The sequence below is a fragment of the Mastigoproctus giganteus genome, chromosome 10 (genome assembly GCF_048544385.1).
Source record: "Mastigoproctus giganteus isolate SK-2022 chromosome 10, ASM4854438v1, whole genome shotgun sequence".
Classification (NCBI taxonomy): domain Eukaryota; kingdom Metazoa; phylum Arthropoda; class Arachnida; order Uropygi; family Thelyphonidae; genus Mastigoproctus; species Mastigoproctus giganteus.
This window is the reverse complement of record NC_143584.1, coordinates 190,894,477-190,907,643: the sequence shown is the minus strand read 5'-3', so window position 1 is coordinate 190,907,643 and position 13,167 is coordinate 190,894,477. Positions and strand designations below refer to the sequence as shown.

General features: G+C 38.5%; 1 protein-coding gene across 1 annotated transcript in view; it reads left to right on the top strand.

The window, feature by feature from the left end:
• The window catches only part of Ube3a (ubiquitin protein ligase E3A), a 229,840-nt gene that overhangs the window by 77,869 nt on the left and 138,804 nt on the right, over positions 1–13,167 (top strand). The window lies entirely within an intron of this gene.

The window sequence follows — 13,167 nt, the reverse complement described above, 5'->3', positions numbered from 1 at the left end:
AGAAATTTCTTGAATGCGTGGCAGAGAAGTGTAAGAGAACTGAAAGAGAAGTGTTTTTCTTCACTTCTCTTACAGTGTAACAACTGGTGCCGTTAGCACTACTTCTATGAAATGATAATTTTATAATTTTAGTTATTCAAAAACTATCCATATTTCTTGTACTTACCTAGCCGGTTCTTGTTACAGCCGGATGCATGCAATTGAAATAAGTTAGTGTGATTTCACACCTATATGAGAAGTGAAGAAAAACAAACATCGGCATTCAGAAAATTTCTGCCAGCAACAAGTGAAATGATGTTCTAGATTGGTTGGACTTCTTCACAGACTGTAGTAGTTAAAATGTCTCTGAGATAGATGTATTGAACGAATTCTTGACAGGTTGTTGCACATTAAAATAAAGGAATAAAGATACAAGAGTCCTAGTCTGATGAGCTGTGGTACAGAAACATTGCATTTGGAAAGAATATTCTCAGCCAGAATGCCACAGATCTATGTAAATCTATGTGTAGGTATACACAGGGCTGCTGTGTGCAGGTACGCAGGTTATGCACTGCACAAAGGTACCTAATCAGTTCCAAGGGGGAGTGCCATATAGAGTTTAATAGTTTGGAAATTTTAAAAATTAAAATAAATAAAAAAATATATTTTTATTTATTTTAATTTTTATGTATATATGAAAATGATTATTCTTGTTTGTACTTTGTTATAAACATTACCGAAAAGTTACCAGCCCATTGCATTAGCATTAGTAGTGGCATATGTTGCAAGAAAGCGAGCTTATACAGCTCAGCGAAAAAAAAAAAAAAATTCCCATTTCACCTATCCATTCACTCAGAGTTTGTCCAGTTCTTACTTAAAACTATTTAAGCTATCAACTTCCACAATGACAGGCGGAAGTTTTTTCCAGCAATCAACCAGTCGTTGGCTACAGGCAAATTTCTGCACATCTTTTCTGCAACTGTCTTCCCTCAGTTTGAATTGAATTTATGCCCCCTCAAGTGTGTAATCTGTACAAGAGGAAGAATTCCATCAGCATTGAGCTTGCTCAAACCATTTAAAGCCTTATACACCTCAATCAGATCATCTAAAGTTTGTTTTCAGCTGTAAATTTTAATTAGAATTAGAATTATAAAGAATTAGAATTATAAAACAAATTAGAATTATAAATATTCTGATGAGGAATATTTTGTTGTAAAGTGTTAGAACATAGCTGTAATTTTTTTTTTTTTTTTTAATTCCAAAATGCACTTTGCTACATGTTAATTGATCATTATCAAATATATTAAAATAACGGTTTATAATTGTTATTATTCTTTTTTTGGTGGGAGGGGTGCTGATAACACTTTGCACAAAGGTGCCCCTTAAGCATGTGGCATTCATGGGTCACTATGCTGTTTTTATTTCGTTATTTTCAGTATAGCATTGGTTAATTTAGCAGTGGGTAAATGTGAATTTATTGCAGTTGAACTCTTATTCCATGCTTTGCCTCTTGATACCAAGATATTCTTTCAAAGATTAAAGCAGGAAAAATAGTACTTGGTAGTTTTTTTTCCCTTTCTTATTTACTCTACCAAATTTAGCATTAGCATTTCCATATTCATGTGCTGTCACTATTCCTGTAACTGTCATTAAAACTAAAACTGACTCCAAGTGAAAGATGTCCAGACTGTGTCATCAGTATCTCAGAAGATTCAGTTCAAAGGCAATTATGTGTTCTATGGATGTTCTATGCATTTTTCTTTGTTTTAGTAGTTTGTATGTAAGTAAATATAATGTCTCCAATTAGATGGTTAGATTCCTCTGGATGCCTGTAATGGGAATTGTATCCTTGTAAAATTTTGCGAATAAAGAATTTTATTATTTATTAGTAGAGGTATATGATGCAAGAAAGCAATCTTATACAGCATCAGCAAAAAAAAAAAACACTTCCCATTTCACTCATCCATTCACTTTAAATGTTTGTCTGGTTCTGCTTTGAATTTATTTAAGCTGTCGACTTCCACAACAGCAGATGGCATTTTATTCCAGCAATCATCCACCCACTGGCTAAAGGCAAATTTCTGCACATCAATTCTACAACTGCCTTTCCTCAATTTGAATTTATGTCCCCTGTGGCAATTAATCTGGACAAGAGGAAGAATCCCATCAGAATTGAGATTGCTCAAACCATTCAAACCCTTATACACTTCAATCAGATCACCTTGCAGGTGCCTAGTCTTTAGACACTGTAATTTTGCAGAACTTAAGCCTTTCTTCAGAAGAGCAAATATTTGTTCCATTCACCAATCTCGTTGCCCTTCTCTGTACTCATTCCAGCAGCTCCACATTCTTCCTAAAAGTAAGCCTCCAAACCTGTATACGGTACTCAATTTCATGAGAAATTGGTACTTTTTAAATTTTTATTGCAAAGAAATAATTTGAACTAAGGAATGGATTTCATAAGTATATATTCCAAACATAATGATGAAAGAAGTTTGTTAAATTATTTTCCTTTTAGGCCTGTGTATATATAAAATCCATTAATATATCTTTGAGGATTTTTGTCACATGACTTTTAAACAGATTGCTGAAGTGTCATTATTGCAACCCCCTAGCTATATGTAGTTGATTGCTGACAGAATTAATGTGCATTGGTCTGTTGAAAAGAAATATGATTTATTACATTTGAATATAATGATGAGAGCCTTGTCGATCAATTCGGCCCTGGAAAGATTGTGCAAGGCTCAAGGGATAGAATTTTTTTCAGTCTGGACTACGTGTTAACCGGAGAGACTGCTTCCCACTTAGAATTTACTGTTGGTAACATCGTCAGTTGATCCCACTGTACAGAATTTAAAAACTGTCGGAGACCACTGTACTCGCTTTTACGGAAGCAAAAACCCTTTCCTTTACCCCTGATGATAATTAAATCTTTAAGTAAATCCCACGTCAGTACACTGTGATCACTGCCACCTAGTGGTTCTTTTATCTGCAAATTCCTAATACATGAATGATCACTGCTGATAAATGATATGAATACTGTATTTCGATTAGAGACTAATCAGAAAGTTAATGATGGGGCAGTGTTGAACTTCCATTTTATTGCAATTTGTCACTAAGAGAATTGGATGGTGAGATTTTTTAATAAATAAATAAATGCAATATATATTCAAAGGGTACTAGGAAAGTTTTGCAATACAGCTTTGTTTATTTAATTTTTTCAAAGTAATTTCCTCTACATTCAATACACCTCTCCATCCTCCGAAACCAATCTTTAAACCAGTTCTGCCAAGTTTCACTAGGGAGTAAAGCACACTCGTTGTCCCAAGCCCGTAGAAGGTCCTCATCACTGGAAAACCGCCTCCCTTTTAGCTTCATTTTCGCATGCGGGAACAGTGCAAAGTCGCAGGGAGCAAGGTCTGGACTGTAGGGAGGGTGCTCGAGAAGTTTCAGTCCTGTCGTGGTCAAATATTCGGTGCAGGCTTTGGCGCGGTTAGCTGGAGCATTATCGTGATGGAGGTACCAGGTGTCCATTCTTGACTTTGGCCGCAGGTTCTTCATAGATCCAATGACTTTAGGCAGGCATTGTTCAGTATACCACTTAGCTGTGACTGTCTTCTGCGTGTCCAAAACGACACGTTCCACAATTCCACTCGATTTGAAAAATACAGCTATCATTTTCTTCTTTACAGATCGGGATTTTCTGACAATTGCGGGTGTGTCGTCACACCCGCAATTGTCTTGCAGAATCGAACGAATTGCTGGTGCATTTAGGCCCAAAGTATCCTCTCTCTGTTGGTAGGTCACTCGCCTGTTTTCGTCAAGCATTTTCCTCACAGCAGTAACGTTTTCCTCCGTAACTGACGTTCGTGGCCTTCCCGGCCTCTCAGAATCCTCCAGAGTGAAATTTCCCCTTTGGAATTCTCTATACCACCTGAATATCGTTGTACGATGTGGACAATCATCATCTAGTGCAAGAGTCATTTCTTCTAAGCACTGGTCTATGGTTAAACCACGCACGAAATTATACCACAAAACTGTCCTTATCTCATTTCGTGACCACGATGCCATTGCAAGCACTTTACACTCTCACTACTAATGAATAACTGAGCCCATCGACTTGGCGCGGCGGCTACTATGCACGTATGAACATGTCTCAACATGCAGCAACAAGCAGCTTCCTGTGATTCATTGTTGCGTCATATTGCAAAACTTTCCTAGTACCCTTTGTATATATAAAATGCAATTTTTTCACTAATATCCAAATATTTTAAAAAATCCACTCCCTAAAATCCGCTCATGCACACCTTCTTGATGGTAAGCCCTGTTACGTCACTTAGGTGGCAATGAACGTGTAGAGTGGTTCTCTTCAAGACACCTGGTCGGCGTGAAGAGGAAAAGACCAAACCCTCCAGCATATGACAGCACAACAAAACAAATGGCCCTCAGTCCCCAGCAGCTTTCGCTCCCCCTCTTACAGCAGCGAGAGGATCAGAGTGGAAGCAAAGGGTGCTAAGGAATCTCTGGGTACGACCACGCAGCCATGCACGGAAACTGAACTTGGCCTGTTATAGTTTAAGATCACTCATCGGTGAAGACAGGATATTAGAGCTGGAAAAGGAATTAGAAAATGTGAATTGGAATATCATCGGTTTGGCTGAAACAAGAAGAAGAAGAAGGAATGAATCACTTATAAGTTTATCAAGTGGAAATCTGCTGTACACCAATGGAAACAGTGAAAGGAGTGAAGGTGGAGTTGGGTTTCTGGTCCATAAAGATTTAAAAAACAACATTTTGGAATTCAAAAGTTCATCACCAAGGGTGTCAAGACTAACACTCAAGATTTCTAAAAGGTACAAGCTAAAGGTTATAATGATTTATGCACCAACATTGAGCCATGATGATGAAGAGGTTGAAGAAATGTACACCGAAATTGAGTCTCCTAGATGAGCAGAAAACTCACTACACTATTAATATGGGGGACTTCAATGCTAAGGTTGGAAAAGACAAAACAGTGCAGAAAGGGGAACTTATAGGAAATTTGGAATTTGTGAAAGAAATGAAAGAGGCGAAAGAAAAAAATGAAAAAGACCTGGGAGTAATTGTGCAGTCAGATATGAAGTTTTTTGAGCAATGCAAACAGGCTGCCAGGGCAGGTCATGGGTTTTTGTAATGACATATAGGAATTTTGCTAGCAGGGAAAAGGAGGTGATTGTCCCTCTGTATAAGGCAATGGTCAGGCCACACCTTGAGTACTGCGTACAGGTCTGGAGGCCTCATTTTTGGAAGGATGTATATTTGCTTCAGCGTGTACAGAGAAGGGCAACAAGATTGGTGAGGGGAATGAAGGGATCCTCTTACCAAGAGAGGTTTAAGTTCTGCAAATTGCAATGGCTGGAGACTAGGCACCTGTGCGGTGATCTGACTGAGGTGTGTAAGGCCTTGAATGGGTTGAGCACGCTGAATTCTGATGGGATCCTTCCTCTTGTTCAGATTACAAACCTAAGGGAGCATAAATTCAAATTAAGGAAGGACAGATGTAGAATAGATGTGTGGAAATTTGCCTTTAGCCAGCAGGTGGTTAATTGCTGGAACAAACTTCCATCTGTCGTTGTGGAAGTTGATAGGTTAATAAATTTAAGGAGGAACTGGACAGGCATTTGGAGAGAATGGTGTGTTTTTTTTGGCTCATGCTGCATAAGCTCATACACTTGCTTTCTTGCATCACATGCTACTACTACTGGTGAAAGTTGCAGAATCTCAAGGATTGTCAGTAATTAACACTTTTTTCAAGAAAAGGGTGAACAGAAAGTGGACATGGAAGAGTCCAAATGGATTAACAACTAATGAAATCGACTTCATCCTCACTAACAGAAGATATATTGTGAATAATGTTACTGTCCTGAATAAGGTATGTTGGAAGTGATCACAGAATGGTAAGATGTACACGATATAGATGTAGGAAAGGAAAAAACTGACTCGAGTAAGTAATACAAAGGTCTTTGAGATAACAGAAGAGGAGAAAAAGCAGTATGTACTGGAACTTAAGAACAAGTTGAGCTTCTGCAGACTGCTCAGGACCAAGATATCGACGAGGAATATTACAACTTTCTGAAAGTGATAAAGCCCAAGAAACCTATAGTGAAAAAGAAATCCAAAGAAGAAAAATTAGCCAAGAAACACTTGTTATAATGAACCAAAGGTGAAAAATGAAGAGCAAGATAAACACTGACAAGGAAAAAATTGAGTATACTGAGTTATGCAAAGCCATTAGAAAGAGACTCAGAGAGGACATAAGAAGATTTAACACAAGAAAAGTAGAACAAGCATTAAGGGAAAACAAAGGATTTAAATCAGCCGCCACGAGCAGTAATACAGAAAGACAAATAATACTGAAACTGAAGAATAGCGATGGTGTACTTATAAACAGCAGAGAAGGCATAATTCAAATAGCAGAAGACTACTATAGAGAATTATACAAGGAGCAAGGGAATGATGCCAGCAGTGGGGAAGATCGATTGCAAATTAGCAACACATATTACATACCCGATATTCTTCCTGATGAGGTAGAACATGCATTGAAGAAAATGAAGAATCAGAAAGCCCCGGGGTAAGATGAAGTTACTGTAGAGTTGTTAAAATTGGGAGGAAGAGACATAACACAAAAACTGGCAAAGCTCTTCACAAAGTGCATTAGAAAAGGTGTGACGCCTAAGCAGTGGAATAATGCAATCATAATTTTGCTGCATAAGAAAGGAGATAAATCAGAAATTGGAAATTATAGACCAAATAGCTTGTTATCTCACATCTACAAGTTGTTCACAAGGGTCATTACTAACAGATTAGAAAGAATACTTGATGAGAATCAACCGAAAGAGCACGCTGGCTTTAGGACAGGATTCTCAACTGTGGATCACCTTCACGTAATAGCACAGCTAATGGAGAAAGCAAATGAATATAAAACACCATTATGCCTGGCATTTGTGGATTATGAAAAGGTATTTGACTCCATACAGCATAAGGCAATGTTTTGGGCACTGGAAAGGCAAGGCATAGATACCCCACATATTATGATTTTGAAGAAAATATATGAGAGTGCTACCTCCTTTATTAGACTAGACAAAGACAGTAGGAAATTTAAAATCGAGAAAGGAGTTCGACAAGGGGACACAATATCTCCGAAGCTGTTTGCTGCTGCCCTTGAGGAAGCTTTCAGAAGATTAGACTGGTCACAGAAAGGAGTGAATGTGAACGGAGAGTACCTAAACCATTTACGATTTGCAGATGACATTGTGGTCATAATCCGTGATCCCAAAGAATTAGAAGAAAATCTTAATCAGTTATGCACAGTTAGTAAGGATTTTGGACTAAAGATGAATATGGCTAAAACAAAAGTAATGATGAACAAGTATGCCACAGAAAGGGAAATAATGATTGGAGGAGCAGTATTAGCATTAGCATTAGTAGAGGCATATGATGCAAGAAAGCAAGCTTATTCAGCATCAGCCAAAAAAAAACAAAAAAAACACACCACTCCCATTTCACCCCTCCGTTCGTTCGAAATACCTGTCCAGTTGAGCCTTAAATTTGTTTAGCCTATCAACTTCAACAACAAGTGATGGAAGTCGGTTCCACCAACTAACCACCCGCTGGCCAAAGGCAAATTTCCGCACATCTATCCGACATCCGTCCTTCCTCAATTTGAATTTATGCCCTCTGAGCTGATTATTCTGAGCAAGATGAAGAATCCCATTGGCATTGAGCATGCTCAAACCATTCAAAGCCCTATACACCTCTATCAGATCACCTCGCCGGTGCCTAGTCTCCAGACTCTGTAATTTGCAAAACTTAAGCCTTTCTTCGTAAGAGCAACCCTTTGTTCCATTCACTAATCTTGTTGCCCTTCTCTGTACCCGTTCCAGCAGCTCTACATCCTTCTTGAAATGAGGCCTCCAGACCTGTATACAGTACTCAAGATGTGGCCTAACCATTGCCTTATACAAGGGAATAATCACCTCCTTATCCCTGCTAGAAAAATTCCCGTATATCATTGACAAGACACCATGAGCTACTCTTGCAGCTCGTCTGCACTGCTCACAGAACTTCATATCTGCCTGCACAATTACCCCCAGGTCCTTTTCATTCTCCACCACTGTCAGTGTAGTACTGCAGAGTTGATACGTTGCTCTGTGGTTACTGTTTCCCATATGTAGTACTTTACATTTGTCAATGTTAAACTTCATTTGCCCCCCCTCTCAGCCCATCTGTTCAACCTTTCCAGATCTTGTTGCAGCAGCATAGCGTCAGTAGTGTCCTTAACAACCCTGCCAACCTTTCTATCATCTGCAAACTTGGACATTAAACTTGATATACCATCATCAATATCATTCATAAACACCGAAAACAACGGACCCAACACTGAACCCTGAGGAACTCCACTAATAACATTAGTCCATGTTGAGCAGTGTCCATTGATTACCACTCTCTGTCTGCTGCCACTCAACCATCCCCTTATCCATAGCAGCAATTTGCCTCCAATGCCACACTGCTCCAATTTATGCAGCAGTCTTCCATGTGCAACAGTATCAAAAGCCTTTCTAAGATCCAAATATATAATATCAAAGTTATTCCCTGCATCCAGTTTTTTGTGACTACATCATAGTATCCAATCAAATCGGTCAGGCAAGACCTGCCCTTAACAAAACCATGCTGTGTCTGAGCTATAACTGAATTCTTGTCTAGATGATCCTGCAGTGCTTCTTTAACCAGTGCCTCCATTAATTTACCTGGAACAGAAGTTAAACTAACAGGTCTATAATTACTTGTGTCACCCTTTGATCCTCCTTTGTGAATTGGGGTTACATTTGCACATCTCCAGTCTATGGGTACCTCCCCTGAGTCCAAAGAAGCTCTCATAATTATGGCTAGGGGTTTGCTTACTTCCTTTGCTGCCTCCTTTAATATAACTGGATAGATCCCATCCACCCCAGGTGCCTTTTTTATGCTTATCCTCAACAATCGCTCCTCCACTTTCCTCTCAGTTATTACAAAATCATCTAGCTCACTGCCAATGTTTACTTTACCTACATCATTCTCCTTCCTGAATAACTCCTCATGCGTGAATGTAGATGCAAAATACTTGTTTAGATTGTTAGCCACCTGAGCAGGATCCTCAACTGTTGAACCATCAATATCCACTGGATCAATCTGATTCATCCCTTTCCTTCTTGAGTTTAAATAGGTAAAGAACTCTTTTCTGTTTTTCTTTGCATCCTTTGCCAAGGATTTTTTGTAGTCTGCCTTTGCCTGCCTAATCTCCTTTGTGACTTGGTTACAGACCAACTTATATCTATCATAGGCTTCCATGTCACCCATTAATTTGTATGTATTCCATGCATTTTTCTTCTCTGCCACATGTCTCATTAGTTCATCTGACAACCATTTAGGCCTAAACCTTGAAGAATATTTCTTAGTTGGTATGTAAAGCCTGGTAGCTTCCAAGATTAGTTCCTTGAATGCTTCCCATTTTGGGTTTGCTGTTGATAACATCATCAGTTGGTCCCACTGTATATAATTTAAATACTGTCTCAGACCATCATAGTCGCCTTTACGAAAACAAAAACCCTTCCCTTTACCTTTGATGGTAGTTACCTCCTTGAGTAAATCCCACTTCAACGCACTGTGATCACTGCCACCTAGTGGTTCATTTATCTGCAGATTCTTAATGCATGAAGAATCACTACTGATAATCAGATCAAGAGTATTGCTCCCTCTTGTTGCCGCACGAACATGCTGATGTAGAAAACAATCATCCAATAAATCCACAAAAGCCTTGCTAGTGTGTGAGTGACCAACCCACAAATTCCGGTCAATATCTGAGAAATTAAAATCCCCCATTATAAGACAGTAATGGAAAAGGTGGAGTCATATACTTATCTGGGACAAGTTATTAGCTGTAATAATGATAAATGGCTGGAAGTCAAGAGAAGAATAAATTTTGGATGGATGGCATTCAGGAAATATAGTCACATACTGAAGAGCAATATCCCAGTTTGTCTGAAACGTAAAATAATGAACCAATGTATACTCCCCACCATGACTTATGGAAGTGAAACTTACACAGCGAAGAATGGAATGAATTATATTGGGAATCAGACTGTTAGATAAGATGAGAAACACGTGGATTAGGCAGCAAACTCAAGTAAAGGACATTCTTATAAAAACTAAAGAACTAAAATGGTCTTGGGCAGGACACAGCTTGAAGACATGATGACAGATGGACTAAGAAAATAACAGAATGGTACCCAAGAGGAGCTAGAAGAAAACGTGGACGACAAAGGCGGAGATGGATAGATGAAATTCATGAGTTTGTGGGTAGTAAATGGATGGCCAGTGCTCAAAACAGTAGGAACTGGAAAGTTGCTGGAGAGGCCTTCATCCTGCAGTGAATTGAAAATGGATGATGATGATTTTAAAAAACATAAAATATAAGTCAGGACAAATTAATGCCATCAGAAATGATTGAACCTTACATAAGCCTGAGGGAATACAAGATATATGATTATTTACCTCTCTCTTAGGCGCCTCCGTAGCCAGGTGGGCAAGAGCAGCAGTGCGTAGCACACGCTTCTTGATTAGACCAGGGTTCGAGCCCGTGATCACCAAATACAGAGGATGTGGAAAGGTCAGGGAATGACCACTGCATATTCCCAGAGCAATATGGTCCTAGTTGCTAATGCTCCTAAAAACCAAACAAACAACAACCTCTATCTTAAGCTATGTCATTTGAAAAAATAAATAATATCTTGTATATATATATATATATATATATATATATATATATATATAAGAAGTTGAAAATGTGGTTTTTGGACTAGGGACACTGCATATTTTGGCAGAAGGAAAACCCAACAGTCATAATGGATATACAGGTAGGCCTCAATTTATGCTGGGATTATGTTCCTCTTCCTCAGGGTCATTAGCTGAAGTGGCGTAAATCGAAGAAGAATTATAATGTATTTAAATGAGATAGGTTCCTTCACTACGAAAATTTAACTATAAGAGTTAATATAAGTAATTTTTTATATTAAATATTTGTGGTTATTTTATAATTATGAAATATAAATATTTATAGATGAAATATAAATAATAAAATAAAAATTTAACTTAGTACTTCATTCCTGCAGAGCCATCTTTGGAGTACATCAGCAGTTCCCAAACTGTGTGCCACAGCAAACTTACAGGGGCACCACGGGATATTTTGAATTTTCTAGGGAAAGACAGCAAAACTCAACATCTGTTGGACACTGTGCGAACTACTAGCTTGAGGTAGTTCCCAGTTTCAACATTACTCACTAAGTTGTTTGGACCTAATTTTTTTTTTTTTTATGAAAACCCCAAACGTGAAAGGTATCAAAACCTATAGTACTTAGTACCGTGCATGGGTTGAAGGAGAAGTATGGGGGAGGGGGATGCCGGAAACTTTGCTCTAGAGACTAAACATGGGTTTCACCACTTCAAGCCTCCAATAAGCGAAGTGGTGGTATTTCAATAAACAGAACTGTTAGGTATTTCTTTTGGCCAAGGGACACCGTGAAAAAATTACTGAGATACTAAGGGCGCCGTGAACCGAGAAAGTTTGGGACCTGTGGAGTATGTAGTAATGCCACTCCCCCCCCCATTGATGTTCTTTGACAGTGGCATAAAGGGGTGGCGTTAATGGGATGGGCCTGATGGAGGGTTCACTGGTTCTGCAGGTTCTTTGGCCGTATAAAAGAACTGCAGTAATGACATCTGATGAGTCTTTCTCTCTTCTAAAATATTGTAGTAGGGCTTCAGTATGTTAGTAACAGCTCTTTGGATGGAAGAGCTGTGTTCCCAGTCTGGATCATTATCACATAGTTTCACAGCCTGTTGGTATTTGTACCTAAGCTGATTGAAGTATCTATGTGGTAAGGGTCCTAATTGGTTCAATCTCCTGCTCTTCCTCTTCCTCCTCAGAATCCTGTTTAGCCAGTTGTGCAGCCAGCTCCTCTAAGTCCTCCTTTGAAAGAGGCTCGCCATTGCTTTGCAGCAACTCATTGACATCAATGTCAACCTTGTTAAGCAACATCTTCAGCCAAGATGTTGACTTGACAAGGTTGTTAGACAAGTTATCGGGACAGCTCATGGAATTTTTTCAATGATATACATGAATTTTGACAACTGGGATAAGGAAGTGATTATCCCATTGTATAAGGCAATGGTCAGGCCACATCTTGAGTCCTCTATACAGGTCTGGGGGCCTGTATAGCAAGGATGTTAAGCAAGGATGTAGAGCTGCTGGAACAAGTGCAGAGAAGGGCGAGGGGAAACAAAGGTATGGTTTTACCAAGAAAGTTCTCAGTTCTAAAAAGTGCAACATCTGGAAACTTAGCACCTTCCAGGTGATATGATTGAGGTGTTTAAGGGTTTGAATGGATTGAGCAAGCTCAGTGCTGACAGAGTTCCTCTTGCTCAGACTATGCACATAAGGAGACATAAATTCAAATTGAGGAAGAACGGTGGCCTAATAGATGTGCAGAAGTTTTTATTTTTTATTTCTTTTTAACTTCGAGAACACTGTTCGGGCAGAAAAAAAAAACCCTGAATTGGCTTACATTGTTTCAGGAGTATACCTGTGATGTTTTAAAAGACTAAACTGATGACAAAGAACGACTTTCTCATCAAAAATAAATTAAAAAAAACAAACAAACAATTGATTAAGCAAAATTTCAGTTAGAAATCATAAAATCAACTGGTTACACTTAGTCCAATTTTAACGTCTAATTTGAAAAATATCAGTACAAATATGACAAAAGAGGCCCTTGACAACAAAATGCCTAAATCTAAAAATAAGCAGGATAGATCCTGATGCATTTTAAATGAAGCACCCTGTGTTTGCATCTATATCTAGATGATATTTGCTTGATAAATAGACTAGATCTATTTTTAGACACTTTTTATAAAACGGCATAGTGCCTATTACCTTTATCTATCTGTATATATACAAACTTTTCACACTTTTTTTCTTGCAAGTTTAGTCATACAAGGAAAATGATTATCTACTCGTAGCACGATTGTAGCAGATGTATTTCTCAGGTTGGAGTTTAAGTTGGTTCACTTTTTATATGCCTCCAAAGAAGGAAACAGAGTAGCTTCTGGTACTTT